Consider the following 21,483-nt stretch of genomic DNA (forward strand, 5'->3'; position numbering starts at 1 on the left):
ATGGATGACTGCTTTGTTTGTGCTGATGGTCTAGGCCCGACTCTCGTTGAACTGGTGAACGTGGCCTTCCTAGACGAGCTCCCATCCAGGCAAGCCCAGCTAACGGCCTTGCACAACACCCAGGAGTTTGATGTGCTCATTGTGGGGGGAGGAGCCACATGCTCAGATTGTGCCTTAGACGCTGTGACACGGAATAAGCTGCCTTTTGCAGTCTTTGTCACTTGCAGTCTACCAGTTGTTCCTAATGCTTTATCTGTCCATTCCCTGCATTTCTTTTGCATGTGGATCATTTATTTGCAGCACACAGGATAGGCCAACTGCTGGCTTGAAGCAAGGCCGGAATTTACTCTGAGTGTACAAACATTAGGAACATCTGCTCTTTCCATGAAATACACTACATGACCAAAAGTATGTGGACACCTGCTCGTCGAGCATCTCTTTCCAAATCATGGGCATTAATATGGAGTTGGTCCCCCCTATGCTGCTATAACAGCCTCCACTCTACTGGCAAAAGGCTTTTCACTAGATGTTGGAACATTGCTGCGGGGACTTGAGAGCATTAATAAGGTTGAGCACTGATGTTGGCGATTGGGCCTGGCTCGTAGTCGGGGAGTCCAATTCATCCCAAAGGTGTTTGATGGGGTTGAGGTAAGGGCTCGGTGCAAGCCAGTCAAGTTCTTCCACACCGATCTCAACAAACCATTTCTGTATGGACCTCGCTTTGTGCACAGGGCCATTGTCATGCTGAAACAGGAAAGGGCCTTCCCCAAACTGTTGCCACAAAGTTGGAAGCACATAATCGTCTAGAATGTCATTGTATGCTGTAGCGTTAAGATTTCCCTTCACTGGAACTAAGGAGCCTAGCCCGAACAATGAAAAACAGCCCCAGAGCATTATTCCTCCTCAGTTGGCACTAAGCATTGAGGCAGGTATCGTTAGCCTGGCATCCACCAAACCCAGATTCATCCGTTGGACTGCCAGATGGTGAAGCGTGATTCATCATTCCAGAGAACGCTCCAGAGTCCAATGGCGGTGAGCTTTATACCACTCCAGCCGACGCTTGGCATTGTGCATGGTGATCTTAGGCTTGTATGCGGCTTTTCGGCCATGGAAACCCATTGCATGAAGCTCCAACGAACAGTTCATGTGCTGACGTTGCTTCCAGAGGCAGTTTGGAGTGTTACAACCGAGGACACAGGATTTTTACGCGCTTCAGCACTCGGCGGTCCCGTTTTGTAAGCCATTGTTGCTCCTAAACGTTTCCACTTCACAATAGCAGCACTTACAGTTGACCGAGGCAGCACTAGCAGGGCAGAAATTTGACGAACTGACTTGTTGGAAAGTTAGCATCCTATGACGGTGCCACGTTGAAAGTCACTGAGCTCTTCAGTCAGGCCATTCTATTGCCAATATTTGTCTATGGAGATTGCATGGCTGTGTGCTCGATTTTATACACCTGTCAGCAACGGGTTTGGCTGAAAGAGCCAAATCCACTCATTTGAAGGGGTGTCCACATACTTTTGTATATATAGTGTAGATTGACCAGGTGAATCCAGGTGAAAGCTATGATCCCTTATTGATGTCATCTGTTAAGTCCTGTTCAGTCAGTGAAGATGAAGGGGAGGAGACAGGTTAAAGAAGGATTTTTAAGCTTTGAGACAATTGAGACATGGATTTTGTATGTGTGCCATTCAGACGGTGAATGGGCAAGACAAAATATTTAATTGCCTTTGAATGTGGTATGGTAGTAGGTGCCAGGCGCACCGGTTTGAGTGTCAATAACTGCAATGCTGCTGGATTTTTCACGCTCAACAGTTTCCTGTGTGTATCAAGAATGGTCCACCACCCAAAAGGACATCCAGCCAACGGCAGGCCAGTGGTCGAAAACGGGTCATTGATGAAAGGACAAAGGAGGCTGACATGAATTGTGCAGAGCAACAGACGTGCTACAGTTAGTCAACTGACAGTCCAGTACAACATTGGTGCCCAAAGACCCATAAAAGAATGCACAACTCGTCATACCTTGACACGAAAGGGATACGGCAGACGACGACCTTACAGAGTCCCACTTCTTTCAGAAAAAAACAAGAAACTGTGGTTGCAGTGGGCTAACGAAGGAAAACACTGGACAGTGGAGAATTGGGAAAACATTGCCTGGTCTGATGAATCCTGGTTCCTGTTGTTTTACGCTGATGGGAGGACTAGGGTATGGAGGAAACCACATGAGAACACGCATCCATCATGCCATGTGTCAACATTGCAGGCTGGTGGTGGTGTGATTGTGTGGTGTGAGTTTTAATGGCACATATTAGGCCGCTTGTTAAAAGTGAGGCAACATTTGAACATCTGAACATCATTGACGATCAGGAGCATCCCTTCATCGCAGCAGTGTATCCATCTACAAATAGATTTTTTCAGCCGGATAATGCCTCATGCCACAAGGCTAGGATTGTCCAGGAATGGTTTCACGAACATGACAGTGAATTTAGCTTACTACAGTGGCCTGCCCCGTCACTAGATCTCAATCCAATTGAGCATCTGTGGGGATGAGATGGAACGAGCTATTTGGAGTAGAGATCCACTACCAGCCAACTCCGCACAACTGTGGGAAGCATTGGAGTCAACATGGGCCAGCAACCCTGTGGAACGCTTTTGACACCTTGTAGAGTCCATGCCCGACAAATTGAGGCTGATCTGAGGGCAAAAGGAGGTGGTGCAACCTCAGTATTAGGAAGGCTAATATTCTATAGGCTATATTATACTATGTACAGTGCATTCGGAAAGTATTCATACCCCTTGACTTTTTCCACATTTTGTTACGTTACAGCCTTATTCTAAAATGGATTAAATAAACACATTTCCTCTTCAATCTAAACACAATACCACATAATGACAAAGTGAAAACAGGTTTTTAGAAATGTTTGCAAATATATTAAATAAGAAACAGAAATACCTTATTTACATAAGTATTCAGACTCTTTGCTATGAGACTCGAAATTGAGGTCAGGTGCATCCTGTTTCCATTGATCATCCTTGAGATGTTTCTACAACTTGATTGGAGTCCACCTGTGGTAAATTCAATTGATTGGACATGATTTGGAAAGGCACACACCTGTCTATATAAGGTCCCACAGTTGACAGTGCATGTCAGAGCAAAAACCAAGCCATGAGTTCAAAGGAATTGTCCATAGAGCTCGGAGACAGGATTGTGTCGAGGCACAGATCTGGAAATAGAGCTCCAGAGTTCCTCTGTGGAGATGGGAGAACCTTCCAGAAGGACAACCATCTCTGCAGCACTCCACCAATCAGGCCTTTTTGGTAGAGTGGCCAGACAGAAACCACTCCTCAGTAAAAGGTACATGACAGCCCGCTTGGAGTTTGCCAAAAGGCACCTAAAGGACTCTCAGACCACGAGAAACTAGATTCCCTGGTCTGATGAAACCAAGATTGAACTCTTTGGCCTGAATGCCAAGTGTCACATCTGGAGGAAATCGGGCACTATCCCTACGGTGAAGCATGGTGGTGGCAGCATCATGCTGTGGGGATATCTTTTGGCGGCAGGGACTGGGAAACTAGTCAGGATCGAGGTAAAGAGGAACAGAGCAAAGTACAGAGAGATCCTTGATGAAAACTTGCTCCAGAGCTCTCAGGACCTCAGACTGAGGCGAAGGATCCCCTTCCAACAGGACAACGACCCTATGCACACAGCCAAGACAACGCAAGAGTGGCTTCGGGACAACTCTCTGACTGTCCTTGAGTGGTCAAGCCAGAGCCCGGACTTGAACCCAATCGAACATCTCTGGAGAGACCTGAAAATAGCTGTGCAGCGATGCTCCCTATCCAACCTGAAAAAAGTAAAGAGGTCTGAATACTTTCCAAATGCACTGTATACATAATCTTTTAGGGTATCATCAACAGCCAATACTCTGGGCTCATGATTTGACTGATCATTGTAAGGTAACCTCTAAGAAACATGGGGAAATAGTCTGATTTCTCTACTAGTACATAAACTATGAACGCTTCATTGTGGATATCACACACTATTAAGGAAAAACTATTTTGATTAGTCTCAAATTTTCTCTCTCTTAATTCTGATGAATCCGATTTATTCAGCTAGCACAACAGCTGCAGTTTGTAACCGCATTTTGCAGGGATTTTGAGTGGCGGCATACTTTTGTTCCAGTCCCCCCTCACAGCATCGGGTGGGGGGGATATTCTCTATCCTGATGTTGCATAACCTCCTAGTCATTGTGCTGAAGCTGCCTCCAAGCCGTCTCCCTGGGGCTCAGCCTGTAAGGCGCTTCAGAGGCCAGCTCCAGAGGATGGAACTGCAGAATAGCTAATAGGACTTGGAGGAGTTTTCCCTGGAAAAGACCAGGGGGCAAAGTCCAATCACCAAAAATGTAAAGATGTCTCTTTTGTTCCCCCTGATGAGGGTTCCTTTTGCAGTTACCATTACATCCTAAATCAATTATCTATGCTGCTGGTTAGAGGTTTCTTTAAGCTGTTTTTCTCCTTTATCCATTTTGACTGTCTAATGGTGAAATAGGAGGGGGGGGGTTTGGAAACCCCCGCCTCATCCCCCTTTCCTAATCCACTTTTACTTTCCCTTTCTTCTTTTCAAAATTGGGATTTACAGCGTTTATCCGTCAGGGACAGAACACAAGCCTCTAATGGTGGGAGTGACAAGCAGTTTCAATGTTAAATCATTTTATGGAAGCCAGACAATTTCTCCTGCAATATAGACCTACTTTCCTTTTAGATAACAATATATTGACAAAAACATGACAAAGTAAAGTGCATATATTCTTTAAAAAAATATATTTTTCTTCTTTACTTGTTGGGTCCTTGAATTATTATCAAAACATTTTTACTCGTTTTTGTGCTTCACACGGTGAAGAATAATGAAAATGCTTGCCATTTTACCCAATGGAATACGTATGCCTGCACCAAATTTCTCCAATCATGCATTATTACAGCAGAAGGACATTCATATGAAAATAATATGTGATGTATTCGAAACATTTGTGACAATAAGTAGCCACATATCAGCTTGCTGTTGATCTGTTGCCTTGGTTCCCTTCCCGCCGTCAGATCTTAAAACTGCCCTGGTGGAGCGAGACGATTTCTCATCTGGGACCAGCAGCCGGAGCACCAAGCTCATTCACGGAGGAGTCCGATATCTACAGAAAGCCATCGTGAAATTAGATTGCGAACAGGTAAATGCTTCATTTTTTCTCTGCAGCTGACACTTATCCGGTGAATTCCTGGTCCGTCTGGTCATATTGCTTTATTTACCCTCCGTGATCATTTTTCATTCAGAAGAAGTCTTGACATGCTCGCTTTGAGTTACTGCCTGTGATTTTTTAAAGTTATTTCAAAGAATTCCTACAATTTGGAAAGAGAGGAAGGAGTAACTAGTGCCCCCTGTCATTATCAAGATGGGAATTAGGCTAATACAGGAAAATTATATCAGAGTAATGGGAGGAATAAAGCATTTAGGTGTTCTTTTGTCGATGTATTGTTCAGAAGAGACATCCAGGTTCAAACTCAAATGTCACAGTTTTCTGTTACATTTCAGAGCACTTGAAGAATCTCATTATTTTAGGCCTGTGTTTTCTTTGGAAGTCTTATTTTCCTATCTGTATGAACATGCTGAGGTCTTGGAGGTGAGCTGGAGAAGGGGCCAATTAGTGTGATTGCAGGAAATGTAACTGCAAAGTCAGCAGCAGTGCAGCAAAGTACAGGCTTCTCACCTACTCTACATGCCAGGGAGGAAACGGAGAGCAAAAAATGAAGGCTATGCCATTCCGTATTTGTTTTGGGCTGGCAACTTTGGTCATCCATGACAACAATAACTTTTACATGTTTCTACTCATAAACAATGAATCACCATTATACTATTTAAATCCCTGACCTAACAAGGCATTACCCATATATATATATATATATATCTGTTGTTCTCAAGAAATACATTGACCTTACGTTATTTCACAGGACTCCACTAGAATAAATGTATTAAATGGTTATTGATTCACACTTCATGGTTTTATAAGCTACTCTGATAGGAGTCAGTGTATTTCAGTATTTTTTTCTAAGGTTACCTCAGTACTATTGTATTAGGATTGAGAGAAACATTGTTTTAACCAGTCTTCAGAAAGGGCTATGGGGATATGACTGAGCTTGTGTTATGATTTTATACCCTGGAAATATGTGTATCTTCTTTTCTCCTCATATATCTCTATATGATGGTGAAGGAAGCACTGCATTAGCGTTCCAACCTTCTGGATATCGTAAGAACGCCCTCCCATCTCAGCATCTTAGACCGTTTCGCACTACGTACACCACCGAAAACACCGCATAAAGCAGCGTCCCTCGGTAAAGACGTGGAGTTTTGAAGATGGAGGTAAGTTCAGCTGAATGACAATAAACTTTAAGAGAGGTCCATCGTGGGTGAGGGTAAGATGGCTGATGGTCCACCGTTCCTGATCACCATCTTACCGTCTCACCCCGGCTCGCTGAGCCTTGTGTGAACTTAGGGGCTTGATTTGATTGGTGCTGCCTGGTATCATGAGCGTTAATTGCACATGACATTTAAGATCCGTCTCTGGTATTTAAAGGAGTGTACAGGTGTGCCTCATTACTGAAGGGTGTGGGAAATCTGGATTGGCTTCCAGTGCTCTGCCATGCATTGCGTAAGTCATCATGCCAACACAGACCCTATATCCATCACACACAGGAGTGCACATTTTACACCAACCTACCTTCCAAATTCCATTGTAATCCATAAAGCTCATAATGTATTATTCGTTGTTTATTTTACATGTACAGAATGATACCTAATTGATTCATAGTAAATCATCTGAATTTGATGACATCATCAAGAGGCACTTTCTTATGACCTTTTCTAATGATCTTTTTGATTACAGAAAGTAGAAATGCGCCTTTTTCACATATGTAGTACCAGCCGGGTAGGCACCCAATCAGATTGAGCAAAAACATGCAAAACACCATTAGATAGAATTCATAGCAAGCAGTGCACTGGAATGACATTCAGATGAACTGTAATGACATTCACTCTCATGGGATGGGTGGCCAAAAATAACTAACTGAAAGCCACACCCCCAAAAAGCCATGAATATGACCGCATTGAGGCATGTCACTGTGTTTCTATGGCTGTATGCACCATGCCACTGCCTACTTCATCTGTTCATTTAGCAATAATCCAGTGCCTTTATCAGTCAGCACACGCATATTTAAGCTTTAATTGGCTTTAAAAATGCTTAATGTTCTCTCAGCCTCATGGAAAAATGTGTATAATTACAGGACATTTGCTGTAAAACAGCAACATTTTCTCTCAGTCTCATGGCAAAATGTGTATGATAACATTAGATAACCTATAAAACTGCAGTTCTCTTTGCCCCATGTGAAATGTGTAGAATTTTAAGAACCCTTTTGGTTCCAGGTATAACCGTTTTGGGTTCAGTGTAGAACCTTTCCACACCCTTTCTACATGGAACCCAAAAGGGTTCTACCTGGAACAAAAAGGGTTCTCCTATGGGGACAGCCAAAGAACCCTTTTGGAATTCTTTTTTCTAAGAGTGTATGGTGCTGTAGTTAGTGAATAAGAGGTTAAAATGGTTTATTTCCCCTTTAATTGTACCTTTTCCACTGTATGTGAAAGGTGGTGGCAGCTTCCCTACCACTGGGCAGGGATCAAGATGTACGACCTGGTGGCTGGAGCCCAGTGCTTGAAGAGCAGCTACATCCTCATCAAGACCAAGGACTCTGGAGCTCTTTCCTGTGTTGAAGAGAGACAAACTGCTGGGAGCCATTGTCTACTCTGACGGCAAGTTGCAAACCATTTCATCTCAGTGGTCCAATCAGTCCTATGTGCAAAAAAAGCCCCCCGCACCTTTTAAGGTCCCTTTTTTCACTAAGAATCCGGTTTTGTAAATTATATCTCTGTCACGCTAACGTATATTATATAGTCCCATATAGAACATATTATATATTATTTTATCTTTATTATTATCTTCCCTCCTTAATCTTTGGCCTTTTAGGTTCCCTCGTAGAAATAACCCTTTTCATGCACAGCAATGTAATTGCTGGCCTGGCTATGTGAGCGTAAACAAATGAGAAATAACATGGTTTAAAGCAGAAAATAGCCAGTAGGCATTCCCTTGTTAGTTCCAACCAGTCCCAGGACCAATCTTTCTCCAGGCTAAACGTGCCTCGTGTTGGCATCAGAAAAACAAAGCATATGTTGATTGTTAGCCTGGGTGTACATAGCATGTCCTGTTTACTCAAGGTCTCCTCTGTAGCCTCAAACTCTCAACTTGGTTTCTCCAGGCTATCTGTCAGACTTCATTTAACATTTGAGGATATGTGGATTCCCATGTACTGCAAAAAGGCAACATATTTCTAAGGGAATGTGTCTGCGATCTGAGCAGTGATCTGTCAACCTTACTCATTTAGCAGAAGTAAGTGGGAGAGGGGGCATTATGCTCAAGCTATTTATATTAGTTTTTTCAATGGAAAAATAGCTAATATGATTTTATATATTAAAAAAACGATATGTTTTCTAAATATCAGATTGTTTTGGAAGAAGACTGAAAATTAAAAGCCACAAAGACTTGGATTGAAGTATTATGTTGTATTGTATGTGTTAGGCTATACACTTTTTCCCTCAAACTGTCTTTTTTTTTTTATTCCATTATTCAATTTGGGACTAATATGAGAATGACATTTTCAAAGCTGACCTTCCTTTTTGGGGTTTGGTCTTTGATTTCTTCAGTTCATCTCCTCAGGATTCCTCAAGCCATCATATTCACATAGTTTCAACATGTAGACATGCCTTAGCCTTAGATTATGGAGTCGTGACAAATGTGTACGATTTAGTCAGAAATGACTAAATATATTGTGGAACAACACATACACACATGATGAGCTACAGATCCAAATATTCAAACTGAAATGGATCTATTTCAAATTTGATGGCAGTGAATAAATAGTATTATATCATACGCAAAATTACAGTATAGCTGTGATAAAGTGATATATAACAATTATTACACTTCATCATTTTCATATGCATTTTTTGTGGAAATACAGTCTCTTTGTTTGTATTTATCTCTCCTCCCTTCGTTGCCCTCCTCTCCTTTAGCCAGAGGAGTAATTCGCAGAAGCGCCTGGGATAATAACTGTGTCCCCCGCTGTACCTGCAACAATTTAATTGGACAAGTCAGCCCAGCCAAGCATCTCTCTCTCATGACTGGGAGACATGAAATTCATTGTCATTATTGTCCCTGTCATTTTGCAGCATTTTGTCCAGTCGTGGAGTTCCTCTCACTCCAATGAGTGTTCTACCTCCAGGAGGCGCGGATTATAGCGGAGGAGGAGGGAGGTAGGGGCTTTAAGGGAGGGGGCTGGGCCTCCACTCAACTGGGAGACATGACGCTCGGCGCCCTATGCTCACTATTGATGGCTTGTGCTTTAATTCTCAGATTTGTATTACATATTATCATTGTTAGCATCGTTATGATTATCAGATTATAATCCCATTGTTATTAGTATTCCATGGTAATAATCCCTTGTTACACCAGCTGATTTAAACGGGAATGAAATCACATGGAACATTGTGATGAATGTGGTCCATAATCAGATTATTTGAACATTGTGATGGATGTAGCTCTAATCTGGGCACCGCTAACGTGTGACAGGCAGCAGAGACAGGCACATAGTGGAGAACTGTGAATCATGAGGTTAGAGGTCAGCAGGGGGCTCAACAATCATCCAGGATTAGACACATTGACACTAGCACCTAAGTATCGGATTTGCTGTGTACACCCAGAGCACAGTGCACGTTAGCCAACCATACACTCTGATGGCCATATTCAGCCCACAGAGATTTGGAAGGGAATACTATGGTCTTTCTAATACATCATGGCTGGGTGCATACTCTTGTATGTAATTCATTCTAAAATGTGGCCTTTAAATCTGATGTTTTCTTGTTTTACTTTTTTGCTTCCTGTTTATTTATTTTTCTTTGTTTTGGAATGGCTCGGAGCATGCGGTAGCATTAACCAGCAGAGCCTACCAGTTACCTAGCCTCTGGTCGTTCAAACCGCAAATAAATCAGGGCACAAAAGAACCTGCTCATTCCTGCAAAGTAACAACCTTCTCTTCTCCTCAAGGCCAACAATGAGGACTTGAACCCCGACCTGGTAATAACAAACAGAAAGAAAGTCGTCCAAGACACCAACATTAAAAGTGATTAATCATCTCTATTCTCTTCTCTACTTTAAACCAAAAGATTTCCCAGCGATAAATCTTCAAAGATGTACATAAGAAACCATTCCTAATGAAACCGGGCTTTGTTCATTTGTCACCTTTTTAGACCCTTTCATTTAAATGACAGAATGTATGACCTGCTGACTCTTGAATCTAGATCTGGGTATATTCTCAAGCCAGAGAGGGATTAATCCATAAATCTTCATACCAGATTGAATATAGATCTGGGTATATTCTCAAGCCAGAGAGGGATTAATCCATAAATCTTCATACCAGATTCCTCTCTTCATTAAAAGGATTCTGAGGAGAGATCTTCTGCTTTACAAATAGATCCGTCCCTGTCAGAATCCCGCTCCTGATGCTGATGTCTTGGTCAGCATGGCTACCAGGGACATTGCAAATTATTATTTTTCAATTATCACTACCATTATCATCAACCCCCCCCCGTTTTTCACCAATTTTGAAAGGGAGCAGTATTGGTGATTGATTTTAAGTTGAGTCTATCCTCACTTGACCTCGTCTCCTGCGTTTCCTAACTGAGCTGCCTATTAAATCGGAAACAACGTGTATGAAGCACACACATTACAGTGATTATGTTTCCTGTAACAAAATGAGTGTCATGCTTGCAGGCAGTGACGGCACACTTGCGTTCTCATGCAGTGTGTGTGTATAAAAATAGGCATGGGCTATCAAAGAACAGGTTAGTAAACTCCTAGCCCTCCACTTGGTGGGTTTAACACTTTGCGCCCAGCTCGCTGAGCCCAGTCCGCTGCTCTTCTTGTGGAGCCCCCTAGCCCAGTGCAGGGGAACGGGGGTTGGGGAGGTCAGGGCCCACGTACCCCACTGCACACACAGGCCAATGGCCCACTGTGGCTTTAAGTGTCCTCCTTGTGTGGCCAGAGCAGCCATCCCATTGATACAAAGTGACAGGGACAGATGTGACATATCGGTTCCGACACACTTCCATACCACCAGTCACAGGCTGGGGGTGACTCACATCCTCTCCCCTGTTCCTGTCCCCCCGCTGCAGGACAACACGACGATGCTCCAATGAATCTCCCAATCGCCCTTACTGCTGCCAGGTATAGGGCTGCCATAGCCAATTACACTGAAGTGGTGCACCTACTGAAGAGGGCAGATCCTCAGATGGGCACGGAGAGGGTCTGTGGAGTGCGTTGCAGGGACGTGATCACAGGTAAAACTACGGCTACAAAGCCGCTGCTTCTTCCTCCCTGCTCCCTAGCACTCACCACGAGGCGCTAACGCTCAGAGCCTGCCTGTTAGGGAGCCCTGTTAATCAGGGCTATTTTGCACATAGTCATAGCATATCTAATGTGGGGCTTTAATATTTTATAAGGGTTTTATGGTGTAAAGGGCTCTTTCAGATCTTGCTAGCAATGTAATACGGAATGAGCGTTCTCCAAATGGCCTTACTTACCTTTTAAATGTCATGCATAGGAATGGCTTTGGAGGAATAAAGCTGCAAGGGGAACAGATGGGTTTCATGAGTAACCAAGAATTGAGGATCTCAAGACATGACTGCCCCCTCATGTTTTGAATGATGGAAGTGGTGCTTTTCTTTCTTTCTGAAGAAGAAGAAGAAGAAGAAGAATCATCTCACTTTCGTTTATGAGAGCGAGACCTCACAAGGAAAGTGCTACTGGGAACACACTGAATCAGTATTTTTCTTTCAATTCTAACAAAATGTCATTTTTATGTCAGAGGAAAATGTCTCTGCTTTCATTTTGACACAAGTCAAATTAGGAGGACGGTCCATCATTCAAGTCGTTGTCAAAACAGATCATTTAGTTTCATCATGCTACCTTTGATATGTGCCCCATTATAAAGGCTCGTCAACATCAGGCAGCATATTAACAAACATTGGCTACATCCCAAATGGTACCCGTAGCCATATATAGTGCACTGCTTCTGACCAAAAGTACTTAGCTAAATAGTGGAGAGGATGCCATTTGGGACACATGCATTTCCCTGTGCACATTAAAAGCACTCCCTCACACACTGCCTCTTGGGCTGCACTTTGACACAAAGAGGCGAGAGGGAAATTAGGTGTGTCTGTTTCCTATTAATTACAATCCTCTGAAGTCTCCCATGGACACACGAGAGCCACTCTATTACGGAAGGGGTGTTGGCTGATAAATTAATAATCCTGGTTGTCACCGGGTACAGATGAATGGCTCCTGGTGATTGATGCTGTTTTCTTTCATAGGGCAGGAATTTGATGTCAGAGCCAAATGTGTTATCAATGCCACGGGACCTTTTACCGACGCACTGCGGAAAATGGATGATCAGAAGAACCCCAACATCTATCAGCCCAGTGCTGGGGTGCACATCGTCATCCCGGGCTATTACAGGTAACAAACGACGCCCCCTTTCCGTCTCTGTCACATCCTCCCCCCTGCGTCACTGCATCGTTAGTGCCTGCCTGATCAATTCATTAGCACCTTCGGCTGAGCCACGGAGACAGGGACAGCCAGGACAAAACATAGGCACTCTTAAGATACAAGAAGCTCCTGCATGGATGGTTCAGAACAGGTACTTACTGCTGAGGGGCTCTGTTCAGGAGCATCAGGTCCTTTTGTGTATCCTCACACTTCCTGTTAGGTCGACGAGCCCATTTTCGAAGAGTGAAATTAAGCAAACATTGTATGCCGTTTATCTCCAGATTAATTCCGATTTTTGAAGAGAGCTTTTGGCCTACTCAACCAGACTTTCCTGTGATGCTGTTGCAAATTGACTTCCTGATTGGATTCCTCCCTACTCAGTGCTGGTTTTCTTGATGATGCATGTTATTTGTGTTCACTGGGGAACAAAGCTAAACCCCCCTTCCTGCCACCTCTACCCCTCCACTGTTTCCTGTATTAAATTGAGTCAGTAGCATGTGCATGTGTTTTAAACAGGATAATATGTGGGCTATGGTGTGGCTGGAACTATACGAGAGCAGCGGTGTAGCTGGAATTGAAACCAGCAGAATTAATCTCCTGGAAAGAGAGTTGACAGGAGCCTGATTATGGGGTGTCCCCCAGTTGGCCCTCTCACGCCCCCCAGCAGACCAAAGGTTAATGCAGTCTTCTTGTTTGCTTCCTCCCCTCTACCTCCACCATTCCCCCCTCCACCACACCCTTGCCCCCTACCTTCAGTCCAGACAACATGGGTCTCCTGGACCCAGCCACCAGCGCCGGACGCGTCATCTTCTTCCTGCAATGGGAGAAGATAACCGTCGGCAGAACCACAGACTCTACCTCAGCCCCGATGTCGAAGGCGACTATGACATAGGCCTTTGAAAAATTACAGTAACTTTCCCCCCAAAAGATATCCTGGTTGGAGGATTCTAGATGTCCTGCTTATTTCTTCCTGATTCCAGGAATCTTCCAGACTTCTGGAAAACCTAGGATTTGCAACCCTACACGCATCGGCTTATGGTTTTTCACAGTGTAAAAATATAACATCTCTACCAATACAATTATTAAGATCATATTTATAACTTAATTTTTTACAAATGTTTAATAATGCCACATGTGTTGTTTATCTATATATTATACAACGGGTGGGTCTAATCCTGAATGCTGATTGTTTATAATTGCATGCCAGCCGGTTTCTATTCCACATCTGACTGTGCAATCCACTGTCTCATCAGCCCAGCCAGGCAATTTATAAACTTGATCTTCACTATAAAAAGCATCTAGATATTATCTCACATTTCTTTTAGACTAAGATTTGAATAACCTTGCTGTATGTCTCTCCGACATTTGCAACATTGTTTCAATATTCAAATTCGATCTCCAGCTGTCCCAATGTAATGAACGTGTTGGGATGAGACAGACAGACAGACAGACAGACAGACAGACAGACAGACAGACAGACAGACAGACAGACAGACAGACAGACAGACAGACAGACAGACAGACAGACAGACAGACAGACAGACAGCATTTCTCAACTAGTCGAAATCATGAATCAGCTGGCATAATTTGTATAGATATATACAAATCAAATTTTATGTCAAAGAAAGAAACGTAAATAGAAAAAGTTCAAACGAGATGAAGTGCAGCTAGTTTGCAGTCTTTCCAGCTTCAGTTTGAATTGATTGTGTTTGCTGTGTTTCTATGCCAAGTGAAATTGTGCCTCATTAGCTCATTGTCATGGATGCATCCAAATAAATATCACTAGAAAACAGCTTAAACAAAAGCAAATGCAGCTACTTCGTTGTTATTCTGTCTGCATTGTTTGACGTGACTGTAAGTTAGCCGTAGTTGGCTAGCTAGCAAGCAAGGGATGAGAGCGTTGTCAGCCATATGGCAAAGGAACATTTAGAACGAACGACTGGGTCATGTCCATAAATACAGAACAAAAAGACTGAATGACTGGGTCGCGTCTCTGGCAACCGAACCAATAGAAAGAACGACCAGCCGGCTTGGGTAGCAACCCTAGATTTGTGTCATGACTATATCTTGTGAAAGGATGAAATAAATTAATCAAAATAACATTTTTTTATGAAAATATGTCAATCATTATTTGAATATGTTGGTAACCCTTTGTATAAAAGTGATAATGCCCGAGAAGACGGTGTTTGGAGGATATATTGGCACGGTTTGCCGGACCTCGACTTCGTCTCGGGCCTAACGACACCCGTGCCAATATATCCTCCAAACACCGGCTTCTCGGGCATTATCACTTAAATAACTTGATTAGCCTATATCTCCAGTGATATCAAACGTCTGGATCATTTTTTTTTTAAATCGATATGAGTGAAACGATCATATTCTATACATCATCAAGTGAATCTTGTATGGCATTATGGAAGGGGAGGCCATGATGCTAAAGCTATAGCTTGGCAATGTCAAAACATGTTTCCTTCACAAGCCATGAATCACCAGTGTGCTTTGCATTTACACTTACGGCATTATAGCCCTAACATTAGAATCATACCTAATTCATAAGACATTTATGATAATAAATACACGTCCGACAATCTCACAGTATTTTTTTCCCCTCTCTAGTTTTACAAATAGCTGATGGAGCAAGCAGCTGACTGATACAAATGGGCTAATGTGATGGCAGTGTAGCACAGTGTAGGACTTCCACCAGATATTAATTCATCAGGAGGGCACAGAGTACAGACAGATACAAATTCCTGCTTTAATTATGCATGGTACCTGCAGTCGAGAAACAGGAGACATCAACCAACACCACTTGGAGGATATCTTATAGGAACTTTATGAAGCCCTATTTGATTTCTTCCATGGTTATTTTGTTTCCGTCAGCTACAGTATAATGCCTTGCTGCCCTGTTGTTTCCCTAAACACTTAGGAACAAAATAGATTATCTGTTTTATACTCCCCTATACTCTACCTCCACATGGGAGGTTTGTTAATGAATAAGTGAAAAATAACCAATATCGCATTAAATTATATTGTTTTCGATTTGCGATTTTTATTTGGGGCCTTTGATGGCTTTGCCGACTAACTGGTTTATCAAATCCCAGGGAGACTTTATTAAATGAAGGACTGGTGGGTATCTAAACAGAATGCGGTGCTATTGATTTTTGAGAAGTGGTCTAATTGTTTTCAGTGGACAAGGGGTTGTTGAGATTATTTGATTGATTATCTTGATTCTAGTCTGCCTCCACATCCTCTCTTGGCCAGCCAATCTAATGGCACGGTAATCCCAAAGCATTGCATTGTCCGTTATTTTTAATCTGTCATCATTTGCAATATCCAGCATAAGATTAGCCCAAAAAGCTTTTTCACATTTCCTACTCATTAGCTGCCCAGCTTTCCTTTACGTCTACCGAAACCTCGAGACAGTAGTGAGAGGTGGCACCTGTACGGTACAGTAGCTCTGTCTGTATGGAGTGTATAGAGGAGGACTATGTGTCATGGTGGCTCTGCGGCTCAGGTCTCAGACCAGCGTCCCAGGAGGCTCCAGGCTGCAGCCAGCGTGCTCTGAGCTCTGGACGGCCGGGCTGACATGTGGCGTATGTCTGGGCAAGACCCTGTCTCCCCAAGTCCTGTGGTCACAGTCGGAGCAGAAGGCCCTGCAGCCCGAGAAAGACAAAACGCAAGTGTGAAGTGATGGAGCGGGAGGCCATGAGGCAGCCGACTCCTTTCCTCCGTCTCATCTCTCCGTCCTTGCCTGTGGACATGCTGCGGCTCCAGACGTGGAGTCTCCAGTCATCCGAGCAGCAGAGAAAAGGAGGAGAGGAGAGGTGGATCGTTCCAGGGGGGATTTGCCACATTGAGCAGTAGTGTCACCTCGGTGAGGACACAGTGGCCTGGAGTGGACAGGCAGTGTCTCCTCAGTCCTTCCTCCAGTCCTTCCCGTTAGGAAGTGGTCTCCATGGCTTCTCACAGTCACACCAACCTCTGAGTGACACCCAGCAGACAGCTCCAGATCCCTACTGGAACCAGACCTGGGTTCAAATACTATTTGAAAACATTTAAAATACTTTAGCTGGGCTTGATTGAGCTTGCATGCCACAATAGAACCAATAGAATAGTCACAAAGCTGCAAACGCCACCCATCTGGCTCTCCAAGCAGGCTAAAGCAATCACTTATAGTATTATAAAGATTTCAAATAGTATTTGAAACCAGGTCTAACTAACAGTGCTGCAACACTAGCACACGACTGGCCTGCTGCTGCAGCTGAAGCACTGGGCCTGCTTTGTTCTCCTACTGCAGTACGGACTGACTGGACTCTCTGGCCTGGTGGAATGTTTCCACACCATTCCCTGATAATGACTCATCCCAACAAAGGACCCATCAGTTCAACTCATATTGTCTCTCATATTTAAAAAAAAATTGCACTCTTTTTCATATTGTATCCTTCACATCCCAGACAACCCACATTTCGGCGTGGAAGAATATTTCCTTTGTTCACGGCCATATTTTCTGAGGAAGGGTAAATGTATATGTTTTCAGTGTGAGTTGATAGATTTTGGGGCGTGGACTGAAACGCCTTACTGTATACCAACAAAGTTTAAGTGAGTCAGACTGAGCCGGTGAACTCTTGAATGCAACCGGCAGGTCCCCCATGGTTAATACAGCCAGAGATGGAGACAGAGGTTTGCGTCCCAAATAACACCATATTCCCTATATAGTGCACTACTTTGGACCAGAGTTCTGTGGGCCCCGGTCGAACGTAGTGCACTAAACAGGGAATACGACGCCATTTGGGATGCAGACAGAGATGTTGTTTATCATGCATAGATCTCACTTTGCACCGGCGCTGCAAATGTGCATTGTATTCATCTGCTCCCCTTTTTAGGCAATGTGAGGCCTTCAGCCCCAGAGCTGCTCAGCTGTCATAAATGTTTTAAAAAATGCCCTTTGATAACGAGTTTGCCATTGTTTTATTCAGAAATATCAACCAGCCCATTATAGTGGCAGCATTTTTTTTTCAATCAATACACAGCAGCATATTAATATTTCATTCTTTATATGTCACCGCGATATAAAGAGAGGGTGGATTTTGTGGGGTAGGAGCTGGAACTCATTTCTTTACTAGCAGTCGAGGAGTGAGGTGTTATTTAGGAGTGAGGAGTCGAGGAGTGAGGAAAAGAGGAGTGAGGTATTATTTAGGCTTTAGTTGGGGCTGGGATGTGGTGGAATAGAGAGAGAGAGAGAGAGAGGCCTCTGGATTGCAGTAGCAGCATGCAATGATTTCACTAGATGTCCATCCCTCTCATAGCTGTGTCTCTCCTGCCATGTGTAGCCTAATGTGTGTGTGCGTGGGCTTGTATTACTATCCTCATGGGTACCGGAAATCCCCAAAAGTCCCCCCGAGGATAGTAAAACAAGAAATTCTCCCTCTTGGGGACATTTTCCACATCCCTACGAGGACAAAGGCTATTTTAAACTTAGGGGTTAGGTTTAGGGTTAGAATAAGGGTTAGGTTTAGAATTAGGGTTAGGGTTAGGGGTTAGGGAAAATAGGATTTAGAATGGAAATTCATTTTAGGTGCCCACAAGGATAGTAAAACATATGGTGTGTGTGTTAGTGTTTGTCACGTATGTCCATCTGCGCGTGTGTGTGTGTTTGTCCGTGCATGTGTGTGGGTGCGTGCATACGCCTGTGTGTGTGTCTGTGTGTGTGGTCTCACTCTATCTGGTCTCTTTGTCCTGTGCAGTGAGGAGAGGCGATGGCTTGGCAGCCTGGAGTGGTATTTTTCCACTGGTCACAGACCCCAACTCCAAGGACACTCAGTCCATCTGCAGGAATCATAAGTTACATAATCATATTGTCCACATCAGTGACAGTGGACTGGTCAACATGGCTGGTTAGTCTGGACATTCAACTGTTTCAATGCTAATCATGCTATACATATCACTTACTCTGTGTGAGATGATATAGGCCTATACTTGAATTGCAGTACTAACTAGTTCATTGCAGACAGTGTGGTAGTAACACCATGGCAGCGATTACAGCCTTCAGTATTCTTGGATATGCTGCTACAAGCTTAGCACACCTGTATTTGGGGAGTTTCTCCCATTCTTCTCTGCAGATCCTCTCAAGCTCTCTCAGGTTGGATGGGCCTACCATAAAGGCCTAATTGGCAGAGTGCTGCAGAGATGGTTGTCCTTCTGGAAAGTTCTCCCATCTCCACAGAGGAACTCTGGAGCTCTGTCAGTGGCCATCGGGTTCTTTGTTATCTCCCTGACCAAGGCTCTTCTGCCCCGTTTGCTCAGTTTTACAAGGGGCGGACAGCTCTAGGAAGAGCCTTGGTAGTTCCAAACGTCTTCCATTTATGAATGATGGAGGCCACTGTGTTCTTGGGGACCTTCAATGCTGCAGACATTATTTGGTACCCTTCCCCACATCAAAGGGTCTGAATACTTATGTAAATTGGTATTTCATGTTTTTTTTTATACATTTGCAAAAATTCTAAACCTGTTTTCGCTTTGTCATTATGGGGTATTGTGTGTAGATTGATGAGGAAATATGTTTATTTAATCAATTTTAGAATAAGGCTGTAACGTAACAAAATGTGGAAAAAGTCAAGGGGTCTGAATACTTGTATATAGTATAGTATAGCCTATAGAATAGTAGCCTATACTAACCAATAGTATTCTCATTTCACCTACATTTTATATTAAACTACTTGTTATATGCATTTCAAATCAAATCAAATTTGTTACATGCGCCGAATACAAGAGGTGTAGACCTTACCGTGAAATGCTTAGCCCTTAACCAATAATGCAGATTTAAGAAAATAGAGTTAAGAAAATATTTACTATATAAACTAAATTAAATAAATAAATTAACAAAAAACAATAACACAATAAAATAACAATGAAGAGGCTATATACGGGGGGTACCGGTACCGAGTCAGTGTGCGGGAGGATAAGCTTAGTCGAGGTAATTTGTACTTGTAGGTAAGGGTAAAGTGACTATGCATAGATAATAAAATGTGAGTAGCACCAGTGTAAAAACAAAGGGGTGGGGGGTGTCAATGCAAATAGTCCGGATGGCCATTTGATTAACTGTTCAACTGTTCTTATGGCTTGGGGGTAGAAGGAGCCTTTTGGACCTAGATTTGGCGCTCAGGTACCGCTTGCCGTGCGGTAGCAGAGAGAACAGTCTATGACTTGGGTGACTGGAGTCTTTGACAATTTTTGGGGCCTTCCTCTGACACACCTAGTATATAGGTCCCAGTGATGAACTGAGCTGTATGCACTATCCTCTGTAGCTCAGTACGGTCGGATGCTGAGCAGTTGCCATACCAGGCAGTGATGCCTATGTGAGAATGCTGTTCATTGATTAGAGCTCGGCATGCAACACCATAGTGCCCACAAAGCTCATCACTAAGCTAAGGAACTTGGGACTAAACACCTCCCTCTGCAACTGGATCCTGGACTTCTTGATGGGGCGCCCCCAGGTGGTAAGGGTAGGCAACAACACATCTGGCATGCTGATCCTCAACATGGGGGCCCCTCAGAGGTGCGTGCTTAGTCCCCTCCGATACCCACGACTGCGTGGCCAAGCACGACTCCAACGCCATCATTAAGTTTGCTGATGACACAACAGTGGTAGGCCTGATCACCGACAATGATGAGACAGCCTATAGGGAGGAGGTCAGAGACCTGGCAGTGTGGTGCCAGGACAACAACCTCTCCCTCAACATGAGCAAGACAAAGGAGCTGATCGTGGACTACAGGAAAAGGAGTGCTGAACACGCCCCCATTCAGGTCGACAGGGCTGTAGTGGAGCGGGTCGAGAGTTTCAAGTTCCTTGGTGTTCACATCACCAACATATGATCATGGTCCAAACACACCAAGACAGTCGTGAAGAGGACACGACAACGCCTTTTCCCCCACAGGAGACTGAAAAGATTTGGCTTGGGTCCCTAGATCCTCAAAAAGTTCTGCAGTTGCATCATCGAGAGCATCCTGACCGGTTGCATAATTTGCAGAGACATTCTGAAAAACAGTTGGTTTCTGTCAAGTGATATCACTGGGGGAACTACTTGCTAAACTGGTGGCGTAGGAATCAATGCAACTGAGTGCACTGGCACTGCAAACACTGCGTACGTGTTCAGCATTTTAGATCATGTAGCTACCCAATGAAATTATTTTCCAACACAATGGTCTGACACAATAGCTCAGTAGTCAAATCACATGTCACAACGTTTTGGACAATTTCCAGATGTCCGTGTCCTATGATAGTGATAAATAGATGATGAGTTGATTTGCAAGGTATAGGCCTATTCATCACTGAAATGTGCCGATCGTGACAGCTAATATCATAATAAGGACACAGTAATTGTGTAATGTAAAATATGAGACGCAGGGATGGATTAATCAGGGGATGTTCATTTAACAAACAGCCCGTTAGCTGTCCAACATCTACCCGAGCGAAAAAATTATAATATTTAAATATTCTAAATTCCAACAATTTTAAATCCAATTACTGTCAATTTTATTTGTATTTTATTAGCATTTAAGTATATTAAATACATTTAAAATAATCTAAATTGGAACACTTTTTTTGTACTTAAGTACATTCTTAGCATAAAGTGCAAAACAAATATACTTTGAATACACCTTAAGTATATTTTATGTATAGTATATTCTCATAAATTAGAAGTATACCAAAATGGTATTTGAATTCCTGTATTTTCTTTACAGATAAAGTGTATTAATAATCTGTTTCAACTATACTTTTATAATTGAA

The 21,483-nt window shown here is 43.2% G+C and overlaps 1 pseudogene; it reads left to right on the plus strand.

The window, feature by feature from the left end:
• The window catches only part of LOC106586077 (glycerol-3-phosphate dehydrogenase, mitochondrial-like), a 72,040-nt pseudogene continuing 50,557 nt past the window's right edge, over positions 1-21,483 (plus strand).

The sequence above is a fragment of the Salmo salar genome, chromosome ssa25 (assembly GCF_905237065.1).
Source record: "Salmo salar chromosome ssa25, Ssal_v3.1, whole genome shotgun sequence".
NCBI classification, from domain to species: Eukaryota; Metazoa; Chordata; class Actinopteri; order Salmoniformes; family Salmonidae; genus Salmo; species Salmo salar.